The 25,362-nt window shown below is 47.2% G+C and overlaps 1 long non-coding RNA gene across 6 annotated transcripts in view; it reads left to right on the top strand.

Moving 5' to 3' along the window:
- Positions 1–19,914: 19,914 nt before the first annotated feature.
- The window catches only part of LOC132318740 (uncharacterized), a 46,615-nt gene continuing 41,167 nt past the window's right edge, over positions 19,915–25,362 (top strand). For 3 of the 6 annotated variants that reach the window (XR_009484374.1, XR_009484376.1, XR_009484373.1), the window contains exons 1-2: positions 19,915–20,073; positions 20,402–20,560. This is a non-coding gene — a long non-coding RNA (uncharacterized LOC132318740). Of the gene's footprint in view, positions 20,074–20,401; positions 20,561–22,053; positions 22,734–25,362 lie in introns of those variants that run through there. The other 3 variants (XR_009484375.1, XR_009484372.1, XR_009484371.1) reach the window with 3 other exon arrangements.

Genomic DNA, 25,362 nt, shown 5'->3' with positions numbered 1-25,362 from the left:
TCTAAACACAAGCTCAAACAGGCTGTTGGAAATCCTCGCGGTGGCCCCAGGGTGGCTGAGGTTGATTTTGGGGGCTGTGGGGTGCAGAGCATCACCCGTGCCCCATGCAGGGGTTTCCCAGGGAATCTGTTCTCAAACTGGGGCTGGATGTTGCATTTTGAAAACTTAATTCCAACCCTCTCTCGGTGGAAAATGTGCTTAACACTGAGCCATTCAATGAGACTTAAGCACTTGCCTAAAGCTAAGCAAGTGCTTATGCATTCACCTGGTTAAGGATTCTTTCCTGAACCGGGAGTGAGACATGGTGTTTTTTAAACCGATTGATATATTTGGAGTAAGTTGGTATTAATGATCATGTAAATGAAAATCTGGGAGACATCCAACTTTTTAAAAGCTTCATCTGACACTGCAGCTCCTTGCAAATCGACTTTGTGTTCCAAAGATACCTACATGGAAATGCACTTTCACTCACAAATATTTCTGGGTACACGATGCCTTTTAAAGAAGCTCCAGTAATTACTGTGACGAGGTGATCACGAGGGACATCTGCCATTAAGACCGATTTGGAATACATGTTTTTCAAAATAACCCAAACATGCCCATCATTAATAAATTCTGTTAAAAATATTAATAATAAGATGCATGGTTGTTCTTTGCCTTGATTGCTTCCTCTTTCTGACCACGGGATGAGCCAGGGTGCATAGAAAGGTGGGGGTCTGCTCTAAGTGTGTTGCAAGAAAATAGAGCCAGGGAAAACAAAACTGACGTAAAGAAAGACCTACAATTCCGTGTCGCATATTAATTCCCAGTGAAAAATAATGCAGTCAGGTTTTCCCCTCACTGATTTCCATCTGTTACTCAGCCAGGGAAGCTTGGTGTGCCAGAAATCAGCCCGTTGCATTAGTCAGGGTTTGTTGATCAACCCTACAGAAGGACACAGAACTGCCCTTATGTCTCACAGCATATGCAGATTAATTCACTTTAATAACATCCTAAGAGCAAAATGAGACTCTGCATCCTTCGTCCTGCCAGTGCACGGGAGAAATGAATGCTACTAGTGATTAACCAGTTCAAAAATTCAGTTCACTGGTGACTGGGGATGTTTCAGGCTCCACCTTTCATGCAATCAATGTGCCGTTTGCATGGACATAGCGGTCAACAGCACGATGTTTCCACCACGGCACGGCCGAGGCCTCGTGCTGGGAATGACAACTATCACCCCAGAGAGACAAAGATGTCGGGGTTTGGAGCAATCCACTCCTTTCCTGCGGGGTTTCTGCCGACTCCCCCGAAAGCCTGGGCTCCCCACTAGTGCAAGAGCCACCAGCTATTCCCCTTCGCTGGGCAGCGGCACATCCACATGCCAGGGCATCGCACCCAAGGGCACGTGAAAACACCAAATACATCCCCCAGTGCCGGTAGTTTTTGCATCATCTCTGTCCTTCAGTGATGTCCCCTTGGCTCCAGCTAGAGCCGTTCCAAGGGAGAGATCCCCGGGCTGCTGCAGATACTAATCTTGTAAACACTACTCATTTTTGCCCAGGCTATCAAAGTAAAATGTCTCTACAGTGCAGTACATTTATTAAAGTCCTAATGGAATTAGAGTCCTCCCACCAAAAAGCCAGATGGTTGGTGTTTTTATGTTATTAGTTAATGCAATTTAGTATTAAAGTTTTGAGTTAAAAACAGTGCATGTTGTTTTCTTTATGACGTCTGCTTATATTCTGCCAGGAAGATGAAGTTATGTTTGAATAGGGCCTTTCCTTTATTAACGAAGTCAATTAAAAGAATGACCCAAACGAAGGGGATATTCAGTTTTGGAAACAATCACCTTTTATTACTGCAGGCAGTGCTGGCTCTGGGAGCTGTAATGCTGAGTATGCGCTGGAAAAAGGCCTTCAACGTCCATCGTGTTTAACAGCCACCGCGAATCAGGCAGGGGAAATAAAAACTACAGAATGTCACAAGAGACTTCATATTTTTGTCGCCTTAAAATATCTTCTTCGCAGTGATTGGCAGCTGCCAGCGGCATGTGTGGGTTTGATGTGGGATGTCCTTGAGCGAAGAGTGTTCTGATGGCCACACAGTTTGCTCAGTCCTCATCTTTCATTTCAAAACCCATCACATATGGTGCAAAGGCAACTCCAAAGACTATTTCTCAGACGGGCAAAAGGCTTGATTGCACACAATGCCACTTTCTTCATTTTATTCTCTTTCTTCCTTCTTCATTTTGTAGATGTGTTTTATGATATAACAGCAAGGATGGGCCCCTCTCACCAATTTTAGCACAGTATTAGGAATGGAGAGGTATTTCTGATCATACCGGGCTTCCCTGATGCCAGTGAAGAGATGCTCTAAGGGGGAAGCGGGACCCCGCGCGGGAGGACCCGAGGGACGGTCTCCGTCCCCAGCTGCAGGCTGCACCGGGGCTGCACGGGGACCAGAGCCCAGGCTTCCCCCGGACATCGCGGGCGATGACTCTGCCCCTCAGATCAGCGTCATCTAATTCCCCACGCTGGAGCTGCAGTCTTATGTAAAACTGCTGCAATTTACTGGTACTCTCCTTTACATCAACCCCACAGCCTCTTCCTTTACATAGCATGCTGTCGTTACTGACCTTTCACATTTAGGATTTGGCAGAATGGAAGATAAAATCTTCATTCAACTCAGATAAATTTTTATTTTCTTTTTACTACATTCTCCCTCTCTTTTCTTTCCTTTTTTTTCTTTTTTTTTTTGAAATACACATCTCTCCAAGAGCCATCCAAGCAGCATCAATGCCATCAAGCAAATGCTCTCAGCAGTTATCACAGTTGTACTGGGATGTGAATTTGTGAAATACCTACAGTTTTACACTGAAAATATTACCATAGCATTTATGGACAGACACTGCCAAGAGAGCTGGGCCAGATTTTGGCTGAGTTAATCTCTAACCTGACCGAAGCCAGTGAAGAAATGTCAAATTAAACCAGTGACGATCTGAGCTGTAACTTGGCTGCTGTTTCCTGCATAGTAACATTACTGCTAAGTCAGTAACTATCTATTAATTAGGAAACTAAGAAAAGGTCTCAGATCCATCTCAGGCAGGCAAAGTGAATCATCAGAATAAAATGAAATGACTTTTTTTTCAGTTGCCTAAACATCATCCTCTTCATGGGACATCCAGAATGGATTTCATGGCTGCAGTTCTTAGAACAGAAAAGAGGATGTCTTAAAAATCGCTATCTGGGAGACACATCTGTAAAACTGTTAACCTACAAAGCACAGTCTGATACACAATAAGTACATATAATTATTTATTTTCTACTCACTCGACTTGATTTGACTCGACTCCACTCTATTCTATTCTGTTCTGTTCTGTTCTATTCTGTTCTGTTCTATTCTATTCTATTCTATTCTATTCTATTCTATTCTATCCTATCCTATCCTATCCTTTTCTATTCTATTCCATTCACCACTCTTGAAAGTGCGCCTTACCAGGTGTGCGTTAAGTGGTGCAGCTCACATCTGTTGTGCATGGCAGATTTCCTCTCTTGCCTCCTGTCCCCAGGCCTGGAGCTGGATTTGTGGCACTGTCCTTTGCATTGCTGATGCTCTGCCTGTTGGATTTCTAGATGCCTGCACTACTCTGCCTGTACACAAGAGAAGAAGTCCTCTGTGAAAGCTGGCTGCACTGCAGGGTGTTGAGCACTGGGTAGTCTTGGAGAGGGTCTCTGTCACAGTGCTCTGAAAAGCGCATGAGACAGCTCACACCATGCAGAAGAGCTTGTCCCTGGCTCGTGCAGGTTGCTCAGACCATACCAAAGCAAAGGGTGACTGGTGGTTGTAACAAAGCATTTGGGCTAAGGAAGGTGGGAATGGTTATGGCTACAGAGATCGCCTGGCTACAGAGCGCTCCGCATCTGGGAATCTCAAACAGCCTGATGCAATTAAAATAAAATTCGGCAGTGCAGAAAAAAAGCAGAGCTCAATTTATCGTTTGCATGCCAGAAAAACTTCAGCTTGGTTTTTCTTGCCTGTTTTCCTAGTCTGCATTAGCTTGCCAGCTTTCAGAGAGGACCCTGGGGAAGCGGTGCGGTGGCCCTGAGGAGGGCAGGGCAGCCGGCGCAGGGGCTGGGGCAACGCTCAGCGTGCAAAGGGCAGTGCCCATCGCCGTGTACTGCCTGACTCCCAGCTCCAGGAGCAAAGGCTCTCCATGAATCCCCAGTTAACTGGGGGTCAAGCTGGGGAGTCTTGGCTGCCTTGGGCTCCTGCACCCCCCAGCATTGGTATTAGGGGTTGCATCTTGGCAAGAGGAGGTCAGATAAAGCCCCTTGCGTTCCCTGAATTCCCACACCGAGCCATGGGTCCTAGGGTTTGCTCCTTGGTGCCTCTCCAGTAGGAGACAGCATCTCCTCCAGACAGGCTGCCTTCATCCCAGTGGGATTTAGGGAGCTGCTTGATAAAATGGAGCCTGGCCAGTCATTCAGCTGTAGATGAAACTCCCTTCTCCTCTCTGCTCTGCTGCAAGAGAGAAGTGCTCCTCGGAAATAATTCTTTTTTTTTTTTCCTGACTTGAAGCACTTCCTGTAAACCAGAAGATATATGACTGTTTCAAAGAGTTTTAATACTTTTACCAGTAAGTCCGCAGCGCAGTTATGAAGAAGCGAGGCATTGCAGGTGAAGAAGTGCATGGCAATTTAGAAGATTTAATAGAAGTCGATTTTACACTTACACACATTAACATTCACACAGACTTGATAAGTAAAAAAGCACTAGCCAGTGTTCTCGCAGCTACATGATGCTGTTTGCCAAAGCCTTTAGTTATAATTAGTCAGATTAAACTCCATCCATAGATAGCTTCAACTCCATCCAGAAAAGCTACCTCACTTTCTATTTTTACAAACCATGCTGACAATAACTACTCTCACATCTGACAGGATATATTGTCTTTGCCCATTGCCTCTTATAACCTGACAGTGAAAAATGTATGCTTCAGCATCCAGGGAGTCATTTGTTACCTCTCCACTTCCTTCTAATTAATGAAAACATAAGGGAAGAAACAATAACTGGGTCTACTGTTCAGGCAGAAAATGATTATTGCTCAGATGAAATAAAAAAAATATTTTTGGCACCTGGTTGCCTCAGCAATGACATAATCAGCAGGGATTTTTACTGACTATGCAATAAAGCTACATATAACTATAAATGCAAAATACTTAAAGGTTTCTCCGCCTCCTTCCTTTGCATGTAGTTACACCTCCTGTAAAAACTGTCTTAAAGAAGATAAAAAAGAGGTGTGCTTTATAGAAATACGGTCCTGTTACAGAAAACTGAGAGGTTGTACCCAAAAAGCAGTCCAGCCTGGCTTCACTCATGGAGATGCGTTGTTTGGCATGGAGCACTTTGCTGCATTTGGGCCAGGTAGCATATTTTTGTGCTGGTACATGGGGAAACGATTCATACAGATGAAAGCTGGAATTCAGCAGAGCACATCCCAGGCTTTTACTCCAACGTGAGTCAGCGGAGGGGCTGGGGGACCATGGGGGCTGGGGAAAGCACGCTCACCGACACAAAATGAGTCTCCCCAGGGGCTTTGGGGTTTCTGCTGTGAAAGGTGGGGGTTTCCCCAGCCTTTTTTGAATTTTGCTGCTTTTCACAAGCGCTACACCTGGCCAGGGCATTTCTGCTTGAGATATTCTTAACCAAGATCCACCTGAGAAACATCTCCGGGCTATCGGAACTCGCTTTGGAAATCTGATTTTCTCATTCATCGTCCATTCCTTGGGACTTTTCATAGAAACGTCCTGAATATAATGACTGTCCTGACCTCCATAAATACAGGGCAGTATTTTTTCCCTTGATCAAAATCGTGGAAACAGTGCTATTCCATTTCTCAGAAGGTAAGTTGCAGAGAGCTGTTGGGATAAGAACGGATGTCTTCATTACCTGCAAGACATAAATGGAAAACCAGTGCAATCCAAGGAAAAAAAAGGAGAACAGCAGTGATAGGTTGATATTCTAGTTCATGCTGAGTGGTAGTTTATTGCCTGGTCTTGAATGAGATTATGAACAGTGCAAGATGCTTTAGTACACCCAGGTGCTAAACCCAAGCCTCGAGTAACTAGTGACTGTGGTTGATCCTCATTGTAAATCCAATGTTTGGCTTGCACTAAGTATAAACAACATATCAAAATGGGAAAGTGTCATTATTGACTGGACACAGTGGCTTGCAAAGATGGATGCATGGCTACCTACGAGTAACTCACCTAAAAGAGGTTGAATGTCTTCCATCCCGTTAGAAAAAGGGTGGGTACTCAATAATTGTGATGCACAGCCAGAAATAATTAGAGACTGCAAGACTGGCGATCATAAATTACTTTTCTTTTAATAACATAACGAAGGCAGAGTCACAAAGGTAATAGAAAAGTGTAGCTCAAGCAGAGAAGTTCAAATGAAAAAATCAAGGCCAAATCCATTCCTCTAATTCCTTTCTTGCACAAAGGACAATATAATATTCACAGTTTCCAATGGAGTAACTTTAACTGTAGGTGACCTTTTCCACAACTAACTCGTCTAAGGGAGAGGAAGAAATAAAATCTGAAAGGAGAGCTCTGCTGGCTCTTTAAACCTAAGAAATACAGCACTGGAAATGTTTCTGCACATCTGCAGGGGGATGCTCTGACTGGGCGATGGTGGCTGTAGACAGGAATGGGTCTGGTTTAACAAGCTGATTGCAGCTTGAAATTCCAGGAGAAATTCTGGATACCGGCCGAGGATGGTAATGGGAGCACCAAAAGCATAATTCTCCCATGGGATTTTCTTGGGATACATCAAAGTGATAGTTCTTCCGTACCTGGAGACATGTTGCCTGCCTCCTGCCCAGTTTGCTCCCAGAGCTAGTGCCCAATAAATTAATAGGCTTAACACAGATGTCTAAGCTAGCACGGGACAAATTATGCTACAGTGAGACTCTGAATGATTGACTTAGTGCCTGTCTTCAGACACTGAAATTGGGGGAGATGAATCTTCCTGGGAGCAGCAGCCTGGAGACTGGCTTTGTTTTAGTCCAGTATGCAAGGAGCGGCAGAGTTTGGAGCGGTGAAAGCAAGATCATTGAAATCTGCTGAGTTGATGTTATCCATCGCAGTGATTTTCTTTAATTACAGCAGAAGCTGAACATCCTTTTGTCTGTACAGTACGACAGACTTATTAAAATATAATGTAAAACTTGAAACGTAACAAAAGGAGGTGAAATGATTCCTAAATCACTGTGATTCTTTTTCAAAAGAGGAAAGGCTTTGCTTCCATGCCCAGACCTATCTTACAGAGATAATATCAGGATTTGCATTACAGTAGTATCTTAAAGCCCTGAGCTTGAGGTTCAGTTGTCAAGCGAAAAGATTATACAACCTTTTACATGACTATCATTAAATACAGTTTAATATATTTTCCAATAAGAATGTAAACATGTCTGAGCCAAAAATGGGCTCAGTTTGAATTGTACAGATAATGTAGGCTGGAGGTTTCAGTGTGACTTTTAAGCAGGAGTCTGCAATTTGTCCTATTTTAATTTGAGCCATCCATTTTGCTGGGTAGTCTCGTTAATACAGAACAGTTTTACATCAGGAATATCCCCTTTGAATGATATGAAACCTAATGCATTCCTCCCACACTGGAATAAATATAATATGTGGTAAACATATTACACCTGGTGATTCTTAATGTAACTGATCGATCATCAGTTTTCAAAAAGGGAAACCATCATTGGGTAGAAAATGGATCAGCTATTGAGCCAGACAAATATCTTCTCTCCTGAATGAGATGCTGCGTGCCAAACCAGAAAGAAGAAGCTATTTGGCAGAAGAGTAAATGTTACTAATACCTTTAGGACATCTTGGACAAAATTATTTGTTAATAGTGTTCCAAGAACTGGAAAAAGCTTCCAGGACCAAGGTACCCATCCCATTAGTGGCATGAAAACTACTTCATGGGGGTACGAGGTCCTTCACGGAGTAAGGAGCTGTCACTGCCAATAGTGGTACCTGTTGAATTCAAGACTTCTGGAAGGACCAGCGATGTCCTCCAGTCCTCCCTGCCTTCATAAGGGCACCTTCCTGCATGGCGAAAGTGACACCGAGACACATTGCTCACAGCTGCACCAGGAAGAGAGATGGGTGGCAGGGTTGGGCAGGGTTGGGCAGGCACGGGCTGAGCTTGCTGTCAGAAGCTCATCACCCCTTGGCCACCTACAGTGTCCGCACCACCCCATCAGGGCTGGTTCCCTCTCACGCTGCCTGGCTGGAGCTGTGGTGCAGGGGAACGGTGTCCCACCTGCCTGGCTCTGACCTTGCAGAGAAAACTGACCCAGTCTTTCCTGAGTTGCCTGTGACTGCCTCCAGGTGCTGTTCTCACCCATATGAGAATAAGAGGAAAATTAGGCTATGTTGGGTTAAATGAGCTCCTAGCTGGGTGACCTGTTGAGTCTGCAGGGATTTCAAAAGCATCGCCATGCTTTGCTGCCCCGTGAGATGTGGCTGCTGGGCTTGGCATGGTCCCCATGTTCCAACCCACCCCAGAGCAGGACTCCTCGCCAGCCTGCTGCTGTCTCCATCTCCGGCTGGAGACGTCAGCCTCAAGCTAAAGGTAACGTGATAGAAGTCCTTCAACAAAATGAGATTATCAGCTGTTGCAATCTAGTTTGCTCTTTTAAAAGATGTATGTCAGTTTACATCAAACCCTTTGTTGGCTAATGGAATATATCAAAGGGACACTGTCAAGGGTTTGGAGGCTACAGGTTTGACCTACCTTAAAATAGCTGTTATTAAATGGGATAGTTATTTGAAATCCGGATGTCGTCTTTTTTTTTTTTTTAAGAGGAAAATGACACTCTGTCCTTGTAAATTTGATGCCTGCAATTAAATCAGAATGAAAACAAAAGGTCCAGATCAAAAGAGAAAGAAAAGTGCTCTTTATTTTGTTAGGGTCTATAGAAACACAGCCATTTCTCCTTTTGCAGCTTCCAAGCCTGGCTCGCTGAGGCAGCTTGTTGCTGGAGCTGCACTGTTATTGCTACTGAGGCTGATACTCACGTAGAGAGAATCTGGCGTGAAGCTCCCTTGCATTAGCATATTTTTTCTATGAATGACACTGTTTGTCCTGCAGAGTGGAAAATCCCTCTGCTCGAAAAAATGGTCTCAAGGGACCACCTCTAAAGGGAAGAAAGAAATTTATTTGCCCAGGCTCACACGGTCTTGGTCCCTCTGCTGAGAATGACAACCGGCGTGACTCCATGTGTCAGCAGAGGTCCTGGCTCAGGAATTGGGCTGAGAAATATGGGGTAATTTGATGTTGACATTAAAACCTGTCACCGTCTGAAACAGCAGGGGGAAAAAATACCAATATTTGCTAAAAGGCAGAAGATAAAATCACTAGGTGAAATTACTGCTTCAGAATGACCTTCTAAAAATACCTGTGGTGATCAGTCTGGATGGCTGGAGAGCTACAAACCTGAACTGTGGAGACTTGGCTCTCAAGCCAGGTCCTCCGTGGACGGAGGTAATTTGCACCTTACAAAAACACTGTCCCCAAATAAATTACGGTCATAATGAACCACAAAGACAACAGACAAAAGGAGCCCTTTCCTTGTAAACAAAGGAGCAGGAGGGAAGGCTCCAGCTCCAGCTTCAGCCAAGACCCTGGTCCTATCTCTCGTTAATGCACAGGTTAACGAAGAAGGTCCTAGCAGGCAAGCTGGGGCTGCAGCTTGGGCAGACCCAAGCAGTTTCTCTTGGTGCATGCTGCCAGTGCGTCTTCCACAGTCACTGTCCCCTACAAAACAGGCAACGATTCATTCGCGGCTCTACTTTTCCTGTGTCCAACGACACCTACTTGAGTTTTCCAGGGAGCTCTTTGCAGCGGGAGCCCTGTTTGCATTTCCTGCTGCCTCTCAACAAAGGTGACATTACTGGTGGACCCACGGTAGGGCTACATTTCCTATTCCTTGCATAGATCCGTTTTGATTTCACAATCTCTTTGCTACAGGCAGGAGTACCAATATGCAGCTGGGTACAAATCACCCCACAGGCCCGTGTACACTCTTAATTTCCAATGCATTAGCAGCACATTCCAAAGCTCCATTCCAAGACACAGCCAATAAAAATGAATTAACTGAACAGTCATTAGGATATAATGTGGTAGTGTTAAGGTGAGTCACAATATAATTACCATTATTTCTAATGGAGTTACCATGCTATTACTGCAGAACAACACACCTCACCTCTGCCTTCGAATGGGCACACACCTCATTGCACACGCACTGTGGTGCATGCCGATTCGAGCGCAAAAATCAAGGAGATCCAGTGCTTGCTTGGAAAATTGCAGCCCCAAGTCAGATGTGTGCAAAACCCCCAGGTGCTGTTAGTGGCTGGAGTTGTTAAAAAACCTGGGTCTGTGTCAATGGCATCAAAATGAGCCTTTTATTGACATAAGTGGGTTTTGGATCAGGACCCTCAGGTTTCTTAACAGGGATTCCTAAAGAAAGGTAGATTAGGCATTTGTGATCTGTGGGCATTTAAGTAAATTTTGAACCTGAAAGCCAAATTCACCTGCGTTCATGGGAGGAGTAGCGGACAGAAGGTCATTGACTTCTAGCAGGCTGCAGCAAAGCATGTGGCTGAGGCAAAGGCACGGAGTCCCGATGGTCCCAAGGAAGGGAATGCTGCAGCATCTGTTCCCCGCTTCAACTTTCTGGGAGACCTTTGGTTTTAGCAGTGTCCTCCCCAGGTTTTGGGTTTGCTTCTCTCAGGACTCCTGGTTTACAAGGTGGTCGGTGGACTTTTCACAATGTTCATCCCACTGCCAGGTTTGGGGCATGTTGGGTGGTTCCTGAGAGATTCTCCGTAAGGAGCCTGCAAGGGCAGGGAATATGGGATGTGACATAAATGTATTCTGCTAATGCTGTAAATTAGTCATCTCAAATATGTATTTAATATAAAAAATTTGGAAGACAGCTACTGTAGGTTAAGTGGCAACTGACAGCACTTATAATGAGGATTAATATACATACAGGTCCTACAGATTTGTTAAACTTCAATAAATATTTATTATAATCCACTGGTTCTTAACTTACACTTGAATAAATTGGCTAATGTTAAATAAATAGAGAAGCATGACCGAAAGGAATGGGCAAAAGCCTGTCGGTGCTACCGTAAGCTCATGACTCACAAGGGGTATGTCCTAACAAAAACCAGCCTACTTAGGTTTGGTTCCAATGCCAGTTGGTTCAACAAGATTTGCATTAGAGCCTTCATTTCCAGATATGTTCCAGTAGGGAATTCCTTTGTGATTTTAGATGAGATGATCCTTTTCAGTCAGAACATGGTTAAGGGTTGCTTATGTCTTTCCTAAAGAGCAGTCTTTGCTCCAATTATTCCAACAATCCCAAGAGGTAATTAGTTATTCTTGACTATATTGCAACCTGATGCAGTCTGCGCATGAAAAACTCATCTAACTTTTGCAGCCTGAGGAATATGTTTTTGAGGAAAAAATACCATTTACTTTCCCTTATATTTGCCTCATATTTTTTAGAGAAAAGGAACTAAAGCTGTGGCTATAAGTCTGAAAAGGAGCAAGCACAAAATTGCTCCCATCAAGCTGTTGTGTTCCAGGAGTCTAGGGAAGCTCCAGTTGGAGGTATCTGACCAGGGTCTAGGAGTGGTCCAGATGCCATCTGACCATCTCTCAACATGGCATCTCTGACATGGCTCTTCCAGAACTGGCTTGGTCACAGCAAGTTCAGGTACATCATGCTTAGCTGGAGGCACAGCAGCGTGCCTGGAAGGAGCAGCTTTCCAGAGGTACTCGGGTATCTTAAGATGTGGGCAGAAGTTCAGCTGAATTTCAGAAGTGCTTCGCCATAAGTAAGCACCTAATTCACTGCTTGTGCTTTTGGAAATGTTACCAAGCACCTCTCTGTCTGCGTGGGTTGGTGCCTAATTGCCGTTGAAGGTCTGGCAGGTGCAGGGACTACATTAAAAGCTCCTCAGACCTTTTAGACCAATGTGGAAGGCTTTGCACGGGGCAGAGATGAAGAACAGCAAAGTTTTGAACTGCCTATCACGATGAGTACAGAGCATGTTGTTTTGCTAAATTATTTTTGCTCACTGCTTCACCAATCGTTTTTTTGTTGATATTTTTCCTGACTTATCAAAGGATTCTTGGATCTTTCAGAAGAACTTTTATCCATATCTGATAATAAATTACCTTCTCCTGGCAATCCAACATGGGGCATACTCTGCTGGCTGGCACTGCTGTTCATTACCATCTTTCATGGATCATCTTGTTGGCTTCCTCTCCCATCATTATGTCTTTGCCTGTGATAACCTCCTTGACATTGTCTTACTGATATTTTCTTAGCCTTCCTGGACCCTTTTCCTACTGCTGTCATGCACAGGCTTGCAATGAATATTTCCTCAACCCCATGTGACAGATAATAATGTTTTTCTTAATTGCTAATCACGTCTATTAGTGAGTTACTTGCAGGAGAACAGTTAATTCCAGACCATTTAGAAATTCTCCAGAAGGGCTGTGGGTACGTGCCGTGGTTCCCAGGGCGACTCCCGAGCCTTGAGCCCCGGTGAGCTGCTGATCTCTGCACCACTGACACCGTATCTAGAAGTGACGTGGTTTCATTTCCAGCCCTGGACAAAAGAGGAGGAGATATTAACCTTATGGATGAGGTTGACCCCATCCAGTAGCACAAGTCCTGTGTAATGCATTTGGGGGGGGGGACATAGACCCCATAGGAAAGGTGAACTTGTAGAGAGTGGTTGATCTGAGCAAGGGCTTGGCTCAGCAGAGCATTGGGCATAAAGCCACTGGCACAGGTCCCTCGGAGGATGTCTCGCCTGCTCCTGGGCAGGCAGCGGAGCCTCACCGATGCCCCTGGCTGCAGTGGGTTGCTGGTTTTTAACACCCTCGGCACAGTTGCTGCAGGATTTCCTTGGCTCAGACATTGTCAGAAACTCGGAACAGTCTCATGGATTAGATAAAGGTGGTGGGGTGACCCTCAAAGCCAGGCAGTCCCGATGACTTCAGGGAATTGAAGTGAAGCCAGAAGCACAGACTGAGTGAGAGCCTAAAGCATCTGCGCAGCACAGCCTGACGAGGAGATAACTGTAGGGAAACGAGAGGAAGGCAGGGGCTAAAATGAAGTGGTTAGCATTTGTAAATGGGACTCTTCAGGAATTGAACATGATTGCCTAAAAACTGCCACACTTCCTCTGAACAGCTGCTTTCTCTGTGCTAAATAAATCATGCATCTTGTTACCTTATCCTGTACGCATGGAAAAGATGTGTTTGAGCAAAAAAGCACGGGGCCCTTCCAGCACTTTGTTTTTCCCACCAGCCTGCGCCTCACTTGTGTCAGTTCCTGATCTCATTTCGCTCCCATCCTCCCCCAGTTCCTCTGCTCCCAAACCAGTCCGGTCCAACCCTGACTGCCGTCAGCCATCAACGGTGACCCCAGGCACTCCTGGCCTGAGATTTGCCATGGAGGAGCCTGAGAAGACACCTGAGAGCAGGTTCATGCTCTGTGGGGTGGTATGGAAGTGCTCAAGAGGACTTGGACCATCTCCACCGGTGTCCCTTCCCCATCCCTCATCCCTCCAAGGATGCTCTTCTTGCTCCTCAAAACCTCGCTGAGGATGGTACCCCACAGCAGGCTGCAGCGTTTGGGGGTGCAAAGGGCACCAATGCATTTCGGGTATGAGTTATTTGAGGTAGCGGGTCTTCGCAGAGGAAAGCTGAAGTGCTCCGTTAATGTCGGGAGATATTTCTGTAGCGTGCACCAAGCCACGAGTGTCCTTTTTGCTGTTAAGCACCACCAATGTTAATCTGGGAGGGAGCGGGAGGCGTGCTCGCTCAAGGAAGATGTGGGAAACCAATTACAAGTTCTTATACAAATCCAAATGTGTCTTCCTAAATACGCCGCCTCTCAAAATGAGGCTGAGATTTAGCTTTCACAATAAGCCTGAACTGTGAACTTTTTAATTTGCACATGGTTTCAGGAAATCTAACTCATCAGAAAAAAAAGCCGCTTTAAAAAAAATGCTCTTTTGCTTGTTTCTTTATTCCAGGAGCAGAGTAATTTATGTACTCATTTAATTTTGTTCTGCCACAAACAAAACCACAGTATATAATGTGATCTCTGCTGCTGGAATGCTTATTGTTGGAAGGACATCGGAGAAGACATAAATGTCCCTGACACAAAAGAAGATCCCAGGTTTCAGAGAGATCACACAGATTGGAAAATACGGGGTTTTTTTGTTAAATTTATGAGTGGTCCTTTGTTCTTTCCTTTATAGTATGATAGCATAATAATCTTTTAAAACCCCAGTAAGAGCCAGGTACCTGAGAGATTAGTGCTTTATAAATACTTAAACAGATAGACCGCTATGAAAATCTTTTGTTCTGATGCATTTTTGCCCATCATTAATATTGCTCCAACAATGCAGGGAAAAAACCCTCTAATAATTGAAAAACATTTGTGTTCAGAGGTGAGGTGCTTAGCGGCTTCAGAGAAATATCTCCCAAAACAAAGAGCATTATATTACACACGCAAACTGCGGAAACAACGTGCTGGTTTTGCGTATATGTGCATACAGAGATACCAAAAAATCTCCCAGCCAGCCAGTGAAACAGCCGTATTTCATCGTCACGATAGCATCCGACAGCTGTATTTCACAACTTCTGAAAAGTCAAAGAAAAACCCAACCCTTACATCTTGCTGAACAAAAAAGCCCACAACGTGTGAATGAACTCAAGTCAGCTGGTGGGTAATTGGCTAAGTTATCTCTAATGTCACCGTTTCATCCGCCGACAGTGAGATGCTGATAAGCCCCGGAGGTGGCTGAGCTCACCGGGAGGATGCGGGGAAGCAGTGCGGGCTGCCCCGGCACCCCCCAGCCATGCCTTTGCTCCCCGGGCAAAGCAACCCCTTCTCCTGCCTCAGTTTCCCAATTAAAAAAGGGAGAGCACCGCACCGCTGCCTCCCACATTAGGATTTTGAGAGGAAAGGGTGTTACTACTGTGCTATCAATGAACTGCGCTTCTGTTTGTCATTAGTTTTGAAAACAATTCTATTTTCTTTCTCTTGCCAGAAACACCAAACGAAAGGAAAAAGCTTGGCGGGAGGGGGAGGGAAAAGCACCTTTTGCATCGTATCCACATGAATTGTACGTCACACAGACATCTTATATCCATGTACAGTGGAAAAGGCTGGAGCTGGCCTCTGGCAGAAGTTAGGAGACCTGTGTTTTTAAGCACCGTTAATGTTGCAAAACGGTGATGCAATCGCTGCTTTCATCTGTGGGAGCTGCCTCCCTCGGTCTGTCTTCGCTGATGGGGCTGAGATTTTCCCAAGTAATGTGAAATTTTGCAATGGCTTCAGTAAATGGAGAGGTGGGACCCTGCACAAAAAAAAGGTGCTTTTTATTAAAAAAATGAACTTAAATTGCCAAAAGGAAGAAAATTAGCTTCAGGAAGATGAAACTGCAATAAACACTCTTCTTTTGGGTCAAACCTATATCAAACACCTATATCAGGTGTTACAGTCGTGTGACGTAGGAGTCAGATCTCATGCTGACTTCGGGGACTTTGCAGGCTGCTTCGAAGCCCAGAGTTGGTCTTTCCCAGTCATTAATAAAAGTCAAAGCCAACAAAAGATTTGCTTTGCTTTTATAAAATAAAGAATAACTCATCTTTTCACTAGGTGTTTGGGGTATTTGTTTTTTGGTAGGGATGTGCCAATTTGTCATCACCTTAATTTTTGGGGAGAATTCTTCTGTGTTGACAACTGCCATTGGCAAAAGCTAATTCCACCTACCGATGGAATTTCGGGTCAAAGTAAGAGAAAGAGACAAAAAAGAGAGAAGGCACATCCCCAGCAACCTTCTCAGCTAGGAACAGGACAGAGCCACATTCACGCTTCTGTGCCAATAAAAAATTAATTATTCATACAAGTTCTTGTGGAGAACAGAGGGAGACCAACCACTGGGTGACCAAGAGCCTCCTCACCACCAGCGAGGTGGGAAGGTGGCTGGGCCAGCTGGGAGATGCCTGGCTCTTCCAGGAGCTCCCTCGAGCCGGAGGTGTTTGGGGGTGCTGGGAGAGGGGACGGGGTGGGTGGTGCGGTCAGTTTGGCTTCATCCTCGGGAAGTGCAGTGTCTGCTGCAGGGTGTGAAAACCTGGGTGACCTGACTCTTATCACAGTGTATCGTCCAGTTTTTTGGTTTGAGGTAAGATTTTGGCCTAAAGGAAACCAGAAATCAGTACCAAAAAATGCTCCAATTGGGTCAATAATCTGCATTTTTAGTTTTTTCGTATTGGAAATATTTATATTACAGTAGCTTGGTATTTTAGAAGGCTATAAATGCGTTTTTATATAATCAGCATTTTTAAAAGTCTATAAACATCCACTATGTTTGCCTAATGTACTATAAAAGCTTCCAAAGGAGCTGTTATTATCCAACTTGTCACCTCACACATGCTCCGAGGAGGAATTTTTTTTTTTGTCTGCTGTTAATAAAATGAAGCAAACCATTAACAGCTTTGGAGCTGCAAGGAGAAGTAAAGGGGCTTGTAATCTTGGACTCCAAAGAAAACGTCTGCAGCTTTGCTCCTCGCCTCTTTGAGATTCCCAACACGCAACAACAATTTCGAACAGACAAAATCAGTTTAGGTTACATAAATTCAAAAGCCCAAGCCTGCTTCTTTTAAAGTAACATCTTGCATTTTGTTTGGAGTGTTGCAATCTCTCACATAACATTTTGAACTGGTTCAGTGTTGCAGTCTGCTGTGCATCTTCCTCGGGTTTCTTTGCTTAAAGGAGCTTTAATGTAGAATTATTATGTGCACACATACATACATTATTATTACATACGCATGTACATATATGTATATGTGTATATATGTATGTGTGTATGTAAATATATATATACACAAAGTTTGGCAGGCTGTGGTGGTTGCACATTCAAGACCCATCTCTCCTGGCACTCTCTGCATGCCAAACTCCCAGCGTTATCGGCGCGTGGAGCAAGCTCCAGACCAAGCCCTGATAAAAAGGTGCCATGCATTTTGGAGAGGAACGCAGATATTTTAGTCCCTGTGAGCTCAAGGGCGAGTGTGGTGTAAATCAATTAGTGAAGGGAAGAAATCTATGTGCAAAAAGCAGGTTTGGGTTTTAAACAATCTCTTAATTCACATCTCAGAGATTTACTTCTGGTTCATCTCCGTTTATAGTTTGCTCCTGTTCCCAACATATCTTGGTGTCGGGATGGATTCTCAACCCCGGGGAACCTGTCAGGGATGTGATAACAACTCACTCAATCCAAAGAAGGGCATGATTGCGCCTGCGATAGCGAGCGGCTCTTAACAGCTCTCCTGCCGCCGGCACAGGGTCCCGCCGGGGCACGGGGAGCCGGTCCTCCCGGGGACTTTGTGATTTAGGATGAGGCTGAAAATAGCATGAGAACCTGTCGCTTTTGGCACTCGGGTTCTCAAAAGCCCCAAGATGCTTCCAAGAGGGTAACAAGCAAGAAACTCCCCCTGTGCTGGCTGGGCTGGTATTTTGGGTAAAGGCCTTCCTGGATGAACTTGGGGTGGCCCTGGGGTGAGCCAGGGTGGAGAAGGGCTTCCGTGGCTTCAGTTATTGAAAGGGCACGGGCTGGGAAAGCATTGAAAGTCCTGTCTGACGCCCGAAGGGCAGCGGCTTGGACATCCCTGTGGTGATAGAAAAGAGAAGGAGAAAAAACCAATGGATGTGGTTTACGCCACTGCAGGAAATTCCCGCTGTTCCGCAGGGAAACGAGCTGAAGGTGCAAAGGGAACATTGGTGGTCACAAGGACCACGTTGGGGCAGAGGAGTGGGGAGGGGGGAGAAGCACTCCTACAGGCTCTCTCCCCACTGCCAGTCCCATGGAGGGTGGCAGGTTCGGTCTCTGGGGTCAGATAGAGCTGCCTGAGGGCTGCTCTATGTTGTGGCCACCGCAGAGATGGCTCTGGCACCTCAGGGACACCAGACATCATGGGTTTGCTGCCACACACCCTGTCCTGAGCTATCCGAACGGTGATGGTGTGGATCTGCCTGTCCTTGGGACTGGGGGGACAGAGAGAAATCCACGTTCCCAGGGCGGGTTCGGGAGAGCCGTTGGCTGAGACAGAGAAAGAGCCAAAGCAGCCCAGGACAGAGAGCAGACGCGTCAGCCGTAGTGGCTATTTCTGGCATCATCCTCAGAGCTGGGGAGCTCAGACATCAGGGCAAGGGGAAGCACCGCTGGGACCTCCTGGGAGCCCTTCCCACCTCGTGGCACTATGGGGTGGTTCCTGCAGGCATTTCCCATCCTTAGATGACTTGCTATCAGCTCCCAACAAGTACGACAACCGCAGACGAGTGTTGCCTGACAGTCTCACATGGATGTCCTAAGTGGAGGTATCCGCTGGGATCGGCACTGCCGGGTCTCTGCACAGCAGTGCGCAGACCCTGTGGGCGGACATCTCCGTCACACGTCACTCCATGTTCATTGATCGCTGATGGGAGCAGAGGGTGTTGGGCACCTCACCAGGGTTCGTGCGGACTTCCCACCCCAGCTCCGCGCCACCACCACCCAAGCATGCATTGGCAGACACCGGTCCCTCCAGCCCCGATCCCCCAAAGCCTGCCCACGGCAGGGCTCTGTCAGCAGCACGAGGTGCTCTTGGGCTGTGAGGAGGTGTTGTGGTCCTTCTGGGTGAGCCTCGACGAGGCGGCACGGTGTAGAGAGCTGGTGTGAGCAAGGCAGGGGGGGCCACTGGATTCAGGTGGTCCTCCAGGATGGGGGTCTGCTGCGAACAAGCAGGCTGAATACAGCCAATGCCACGTCTGTCGTCATTTATCCACTCTCTCAAGGTGACCTCCCCAGGGCTCTGCTGTCCTGGACATCTTTACTTTGAAGCTGGGTCTAACTCGAGTTTCTAGAGACGTTCACCTGCTTCTCCAGGTGTAAGCCAAGGGCAGTCAGTGCCTGTGCTGCCAAAATCGCCCCTCCTCGGTGTACCGCTGGGTGAAGCTTTGGAGTCTGGAAAGCTCCCATGACCTCGAGGCCCAGGAGACACTGCTGTGTTGGTGACCCACATTAACCCACTGTGGCAGGGGGGGTTTCCCTGGCTGGCAATGGGGCTCCCCGGTGTTCCCCATGAAGGGCAGAAGGTCTGACACCTTCCCAGCCTTCAGCACCTTTGGAGACACAGGAGGACAGAGGTGGCCGGACAACGAGGTGCCCAGGACCTCGTGGTGAGGGACTTGGCCCCAGCGTGAGGTCTTTGAATCCCGGTTCTTCCCTCTGTAAGGAGAAAATCAGGATCCCTTGAGCTTCTTCCCCACCTTCTCGCCTGGATACCTTTCTAGATGGAGGGAGAAATATAAATGAAAGAAAGAAAAAGCGAGGAAAAGAATAAATACGGGAGGCAGCCAAAGGTCTTCCGGCCCGGACAAGGTCTCCGCTCCGTGTCTCCCAATGCCAGGGCTTACCAAACATAGCCAGGGCCCCGCGAAACCTCGGGCCAGCGGAGAGTAGTAAGATGAGCTCCCTCTTTATTTGGCCTAGCTAAAAATAGCGGAGGGGAAAAAAAAGGCAGAGTCAGGACCCTGCAGGACCAGTAGTCAATGGGCTGCGAGGAGCGATTGAACTCCAAATCCTGCTCAGCAGCCTCCAGCTGACAGGCTATTTTTTGCCGTGGTTGACTAAATATGGTCAGGGAGGGAAGAGCAGGAGAAGGGGCCGCTCGCCCGGAGTGCGTGTTTCGGATGCTTCGCCGGGTATATAAGCACTGGAAAGGTGGACTCGCTTTCTGACCAGCGCTTCCCCCTCCCCTCCGCCAGCCCCCCCGCCCCGGGGTGTGCGTGTGTGCATCCCTCCCGGCAGCCCGACCCCCAGCCGGGCTGACCCCCGGGGGGGCGAGGGGGAGACGCGGGGCGCGGGGACACACACACACACACGCACACACACGCACGCACGCAGGCAGGCACTTCTGCAGGCGCAGCCCTTTCGCATCAAGGTGTGCTGCAATCCGGGCGGGCAGGGCTGCTTCTCCTTTAACTCCTGCCTGGCCGGCAGCGCTCCCCGGGGCCGCGCTCCCCCCGCGCGGGCTCCGCCGCGCAGCCCCCGCTGTACCGCGCTGCCGCCCGCCCGCCTCCCCCCCGCAGAGAGCCGCGCTGCAGCAGCGGGGATGGAGTTGTGGCGGTGCGGGGTGGAGGGGGTGAGGTAAGGGTGGCTGGGGAGGGGAGGGTTTGCCTGGTGATCTTTTTTTTTAATTTTTTTTTTCTCCTCCAAGTGAGGACTAATACCGTTCCTGGGCCTGCTCTCTCTTTCCCTTCCTGCATTAGAGATTGGCTATAAGGAGAAGGCTGACGGCTGCAGCATGAAGCGCATTATTACCTTGTGATTCCATGACCCTCCTCTATGCATCCCTAACTCTCGAAAGCTGATTCAGCTTTCAGCTAGTGCTCTGGTGAGTCCTCTGCTGCAACAGAAGCTCCTAACTGGTATGTCCTTTTTTTTTTTTTCCCTTCCCCTCTCCTGCTCCCTGCCTTGCCTTTAACCGCTACCAGCTCAGCTTGTTTGGAAACACTTTTTCTGGCCAATGCAGGACCGAGTGCCCATCCAACTTACCCGGGGACTTAAATGTGGGCTTTTGCATCCGGCAAATGTATGTGCGTGTGTGTGCCGCTTGTGTGTGGCTGTGCGGGGATGTGCTGGGTGTGTGTTTAATCTGTGGATGGGTTAGGAGACCTCCCCCCCCCTCTTTTTTTTTTTTTTTTTGTTCTGCTGTGGCATACTCCGCATTTAAAAAAAAAAAAAAAAACTAACAAACTGCAGAGCAAGCAGTGCACTAGAATAATCTGAACTGAAATGTTAGAACTTTGACATGCAACCGTTCTGCAAGGTTAAACCGGCCTTTAAATGCCTAATTCAGACACAGGCTGGCTAATGACACCTGGGGGGATTGGGGCTTTATTTATTTATTTGCAACAAACTAGTGCTACGAGCTAATACCAGCCAGAGCAAAAGGGTGAAATGTGGTTAAACTTAGCCTAACTTGCAATGATCTCAATGCTGCGGGGATTAACTGTTAAAATGCCGAGAAAAGAGCATTAATTACAGGCGCATGGTTTGTGGACGATTAGAAAGGGAATATGAGGAGAAGGAGGAGAAGTTAGGTTTTTCCCTGCAAGGGTTTGGAATTCAGGTTACACTTCATACATCAATTGACTGTTATTGCTTCTGCAGCTCAGAGTTGACTATGGTCATTATATTTTATATGATAGTGGTGATACCTAGTCACATAAATGTATAGACATCAGTATTGTGAGATGGATGCTGTGGTACATACACACACGCATTTAGGTATCTTTTGTAGCACGCATATGCATATTTTAGACATCTTTATACACAGGTATATAAATGCTATATATAAGCAGGTGTAACATATCATCAAAATACAATGCATCTCCAGGCTGTGTTTAGAGTATGGATACACGTATATGTCTGTGCTGGAGAGAGTGTACACTCAGCAATCGTGTGTAATTGTATAGGCAGAAGTCTGTGATTTGTGCTGTCAGTTTAATTGCTGGGTTTCTCCCGAGCGGATGGTTGTGTCAGTGTCTCCCAAGGACTGAGCCCCACGCCCAGCCCAGCCCCTCCGCCGTGGGCTGCGCTGGGGCGAGCGCGTGCCTTTGCCTCGGCCCCGCTTGCCTCTCCCTTGTCCGGCGCCCAGCCCTAAATACGGGCTGTCTCCAAAGTCCCCAAAGTTTTGTGCTGCACAGCTCCAGCTTGACTTTGCCACCCGGACCTGAGCAGCACCTCGAGCCCGGGGCAGAGGAGGGGTATAATGTACAGCACCTTGGTTTCCACCCCCCCCCCCCGCCCCATGCTCCTTCCCCCTCCGCCTCCAGGCAATACCTCAGGCTCTTCCCTTCCCTTTTCTTTGCCCGTTGGCCTCTGCGCTATCCAGGTCTCCATCCATTTTTCTCCCCAGAACAGCCACAGTTTTGTTGCACATCTTTTTCTGCTGACAGCAAGCCCAGGAGCTCAGCGAGCCTAGGTGGGTCGAGGACGTTGGATGACGCTCGCCCACCACCGCTCACTCTTGGTGGCAGCTGCAGGATGGGAAGCACAGGGTGTCTCTGGCGTCACCGTTAAAAGCACCGTCACGCCATTTATCTGCTCCTCCACCAAAAGGCACAACCCTGGAAAGCATGAGCTTCCACAGAGAGCCTCAAAGCCAATTTAAATCTCCAGGATGAACTTTGCTGCTGTGGTCGTGTCATTGTCTTCAGTTTTAGTAAGGATTTAAAAGGTCATTTTTTTAACTCTGACGTAGTGCTCTCTTTAGTGGCTGGCAGCCGCTGTCCTGCTCATCTGCGGAAGATGGGGACCCTTCAGGACAGCCCATGTCAAAGGCATTTGAAGAAAGCAAATTGGGTACGAGTTGCAGACGTTTAATGGTCCAAGAAGTCCAGTAGCTGTCTTGCTGTTGTCGGTCTGAAGGAAATTCAATACCATGGAGTGCCTTGGCTCTGCAAAACCCCCCACCAGCACTTTGATTTTTGTTGGGTTTTTTCTGAATCTTAAGCACTCAGACTTTCCCTCATACTCCTCAGCTCTCCCTTTGCTTTAATTTCACTGCAGTCATGCATTACAATGGTGCCACAGCTCCATCTCTCTTCCTCTTAATCCAAACTAAAGGTTGAAATTTGCCTTGAAATGAGACAAATAATGATGGTTAAAAGGGCCAACAAACTCGGGGAATGAGGAGGGGAGCTGCACAGAGCCAGGACCGAGGCACGTGCCGGTGTTGCATGAGCAGTGTAAAGCCATTTTGGGGGCTGGGGGTTGAGCACAGCGGATTTCCACCCCGGCTCTGCGCGGCCTTTGCTTTTCGGTGGTACTAGAAGTCGATGGAGAGCAGGGAAATATTTACTCCCCAGCTGGCAGTGATATTTTAAAAAGCAGTGGAAAAGCATCGATGCAATTAGGTATTCCGAAGTGCTTAGCTTGCCGCTTGCTAAGTTTACTTAAACCCTCTTTAAAGGGTTCATTAGAAGACTGTGAGAAACGGTAAAATTCATTAACACGAAGGCAGCCATTCTGCATTTGCCTGTAAATTGGTATCGATCGGCAGCTGCCGGGCGAGGGGCGGCGGGCGCAGGTGAGCGTGCCCCGCTCGCCGTGCTGAGCGAGCAGGCAGCGAGCAGGCAGCGCCCGGCGTGACCTCCGCCGTTGCTCCCTGCCTAAATCCTGCCCATAATAGTCTCCTATTCAGCCCGGGCGGCGTTTGCAGCCCTGCCACTCGGCCCACATTGTTCGGGGAGCTTTAAAGCTCAGCGCGGCTGCGAGGAGGCGAGGCAGAGGGGGAGAGCCAGCGGTTGCACGCGGGGCTGAGCCCCACGGGTGCAGAAGCGCGCGGCGGCGTGCACGGGCACGCATCCCACGGGGGCTGCGGGAATAACTCAGAAAGACTTTGGCCCGGGCTCCCGGCACCTGGCTTTGGCTGCCTTTTATGTTGCACGTCTGCAGGTGTCTCCCCAAAACCCCTTAGCTGGCGCGGAGCTCAACCGGATGACTTATTAGAAGCAATTTTTAATATTTTTTTTTAAAATACCCTGAACTCCCCAAAAGGCATGTGCTCTCTTTTGGGGTTTGCTTATCCGCGAGGTAGTGTTTCACTCACAGTGACCAGCAGAGGAAAAATCATTGGATTCACTAGGTAAGACGCTTTCTTCTTCCTATGCTTTAATCTCTACTTACTGATGAAAGCAATTGCTTGTCTGGAGCTGATGAGTTTTCTTACTCTGGCAAATGGAGCAGTCCTTCCCGGTGTCGGTTTGTAAATCAGTAGCTGGCCATTTGATTTTTGGCTTTCTGAAAGCAAATTGGCTTTTTGTTTCCAAATTGCAGGATAGAGGCAATTGGGAAATAATATATATTGAACTTTCCCCCCCATGGCTTTGTCTAAAATTATATCTATATGCATGTAAAGCAAATCCCTTCCACTAAATCACATTTTGGTCTTCTTAATTGCTGAAAGTTTATGATTTCAAATGAAACACCTACTTTTTAGGTGGAGTGGGAGGTTGGCTTTTACTCTGGTGCCGTTTACGTGACAAAGAGCCCCTGCCAGGGCAGCCACCAGACCGCTGCCTCTTTGTGTCCGGTGAATTATCCAGTTCCTCTTCCCAGGGACCAAAATCCATCACCTGCCGAGGGCAAAGCCCGGGATTACTGGCGAGGAGCGGGAACTGGGGGGGGTGTGTGCATCTGCACATGGGCTGGGCAGGAGGAAAGTCTGCTGGTTTCAACTGAGCCGTAACTCGCTCTCGGGATGTAAATTGTAAATCAGCGTTATTTTTCCTCCTGTGACTATATAAATGCGCATATTGAAACTACCTGCTTGAGAGACATACTTCTTTATATGCCCATATGAACCTGGCAAGCTATGGAATGTAAAGAAGTATGTATTTCAGGTGGGAACCCTTCTCAGAGGAGCAATGTGTGACCCCGGGCAAAGCCGGGGAGAAAGGCAGACAGATTATTTTATATTATTATTTTTTTTTAACTGCCTGACCTGGCAGACCGACTGGGGAGTCAATTGATGATCTTGTTCCAGCGCGTGTATTGTTCTGTCACTTTGCCTGTGTCAGCAGGTGGAAATGCTCATCAGGACATTAAATATTCAATATGCTGACTGCGGCATGGGCTTTGAAAGGCGATGCCAGAGGAAAGCTGGCCGTCCACTCCTGGGTTTTAACGGGGATGCAGGCCAAGCGCTCCTTTTCCCTGCTTCCCCATCAACCCTTTTTTCCTGAAAATAAGGCTAGATAGCGAACAGAGCCAGCTGATCTTTAATTCCAGGAAAAGCAAAAGGAGATGGAGGGGGGGAGAAGAAGAGAGAGAAAAAGGATACAGCACCTGTGATCTGGGCGTGCAGTGTTTTACCTTTAAATTAATGCGCAAACTCCGTTTTTCCACTCTTTCCCACGTTAAAACTTTTTGTGCTTAAAACTGGAGAGGAGATCTTCCTTGTCGGTGTGATGAGCCATCGAGTCAGCAGATCACAGCTAAAGCCAGAAGAGTGCTCTCAATATAGGGGTCTTATTTTCCCAAAGGAAAATAAGAAAATTAGCTCCTTTAATTCTGGAAGCCTTCGCTGGCTTTTGCTTTTCCTTTTTAACCTCTTCCAATGTAAAATAGTCGGCTATTTTTCCAGGATCCTACAATAATGAGGCAAGATGAAAGAAACGCGGTTTAAATACAAGTTTAACGTTCCGCCTAGGTGGGAGTCGCG

Source organism: Gavia stellata, chromosome 20 (assembly GCF_030936135.1).
Source record: "Gavia stellata isolate bGavSte3 chromosome 20, bGavSte3.hap2, whole genome shotgun sequence".
In the NCBI taxonomy this organism is placed as follows: domain Eukaryota; kingdom Metazoa; phylum Chordata; class Aves; order Gaviiformes; family Gaviidae; genus Gavia; species Gavia stellata.
Note: the sequence above shows the minus strand (reverse complement) of the source record. Positions and strands in the feature narration are given on the sequence as shown.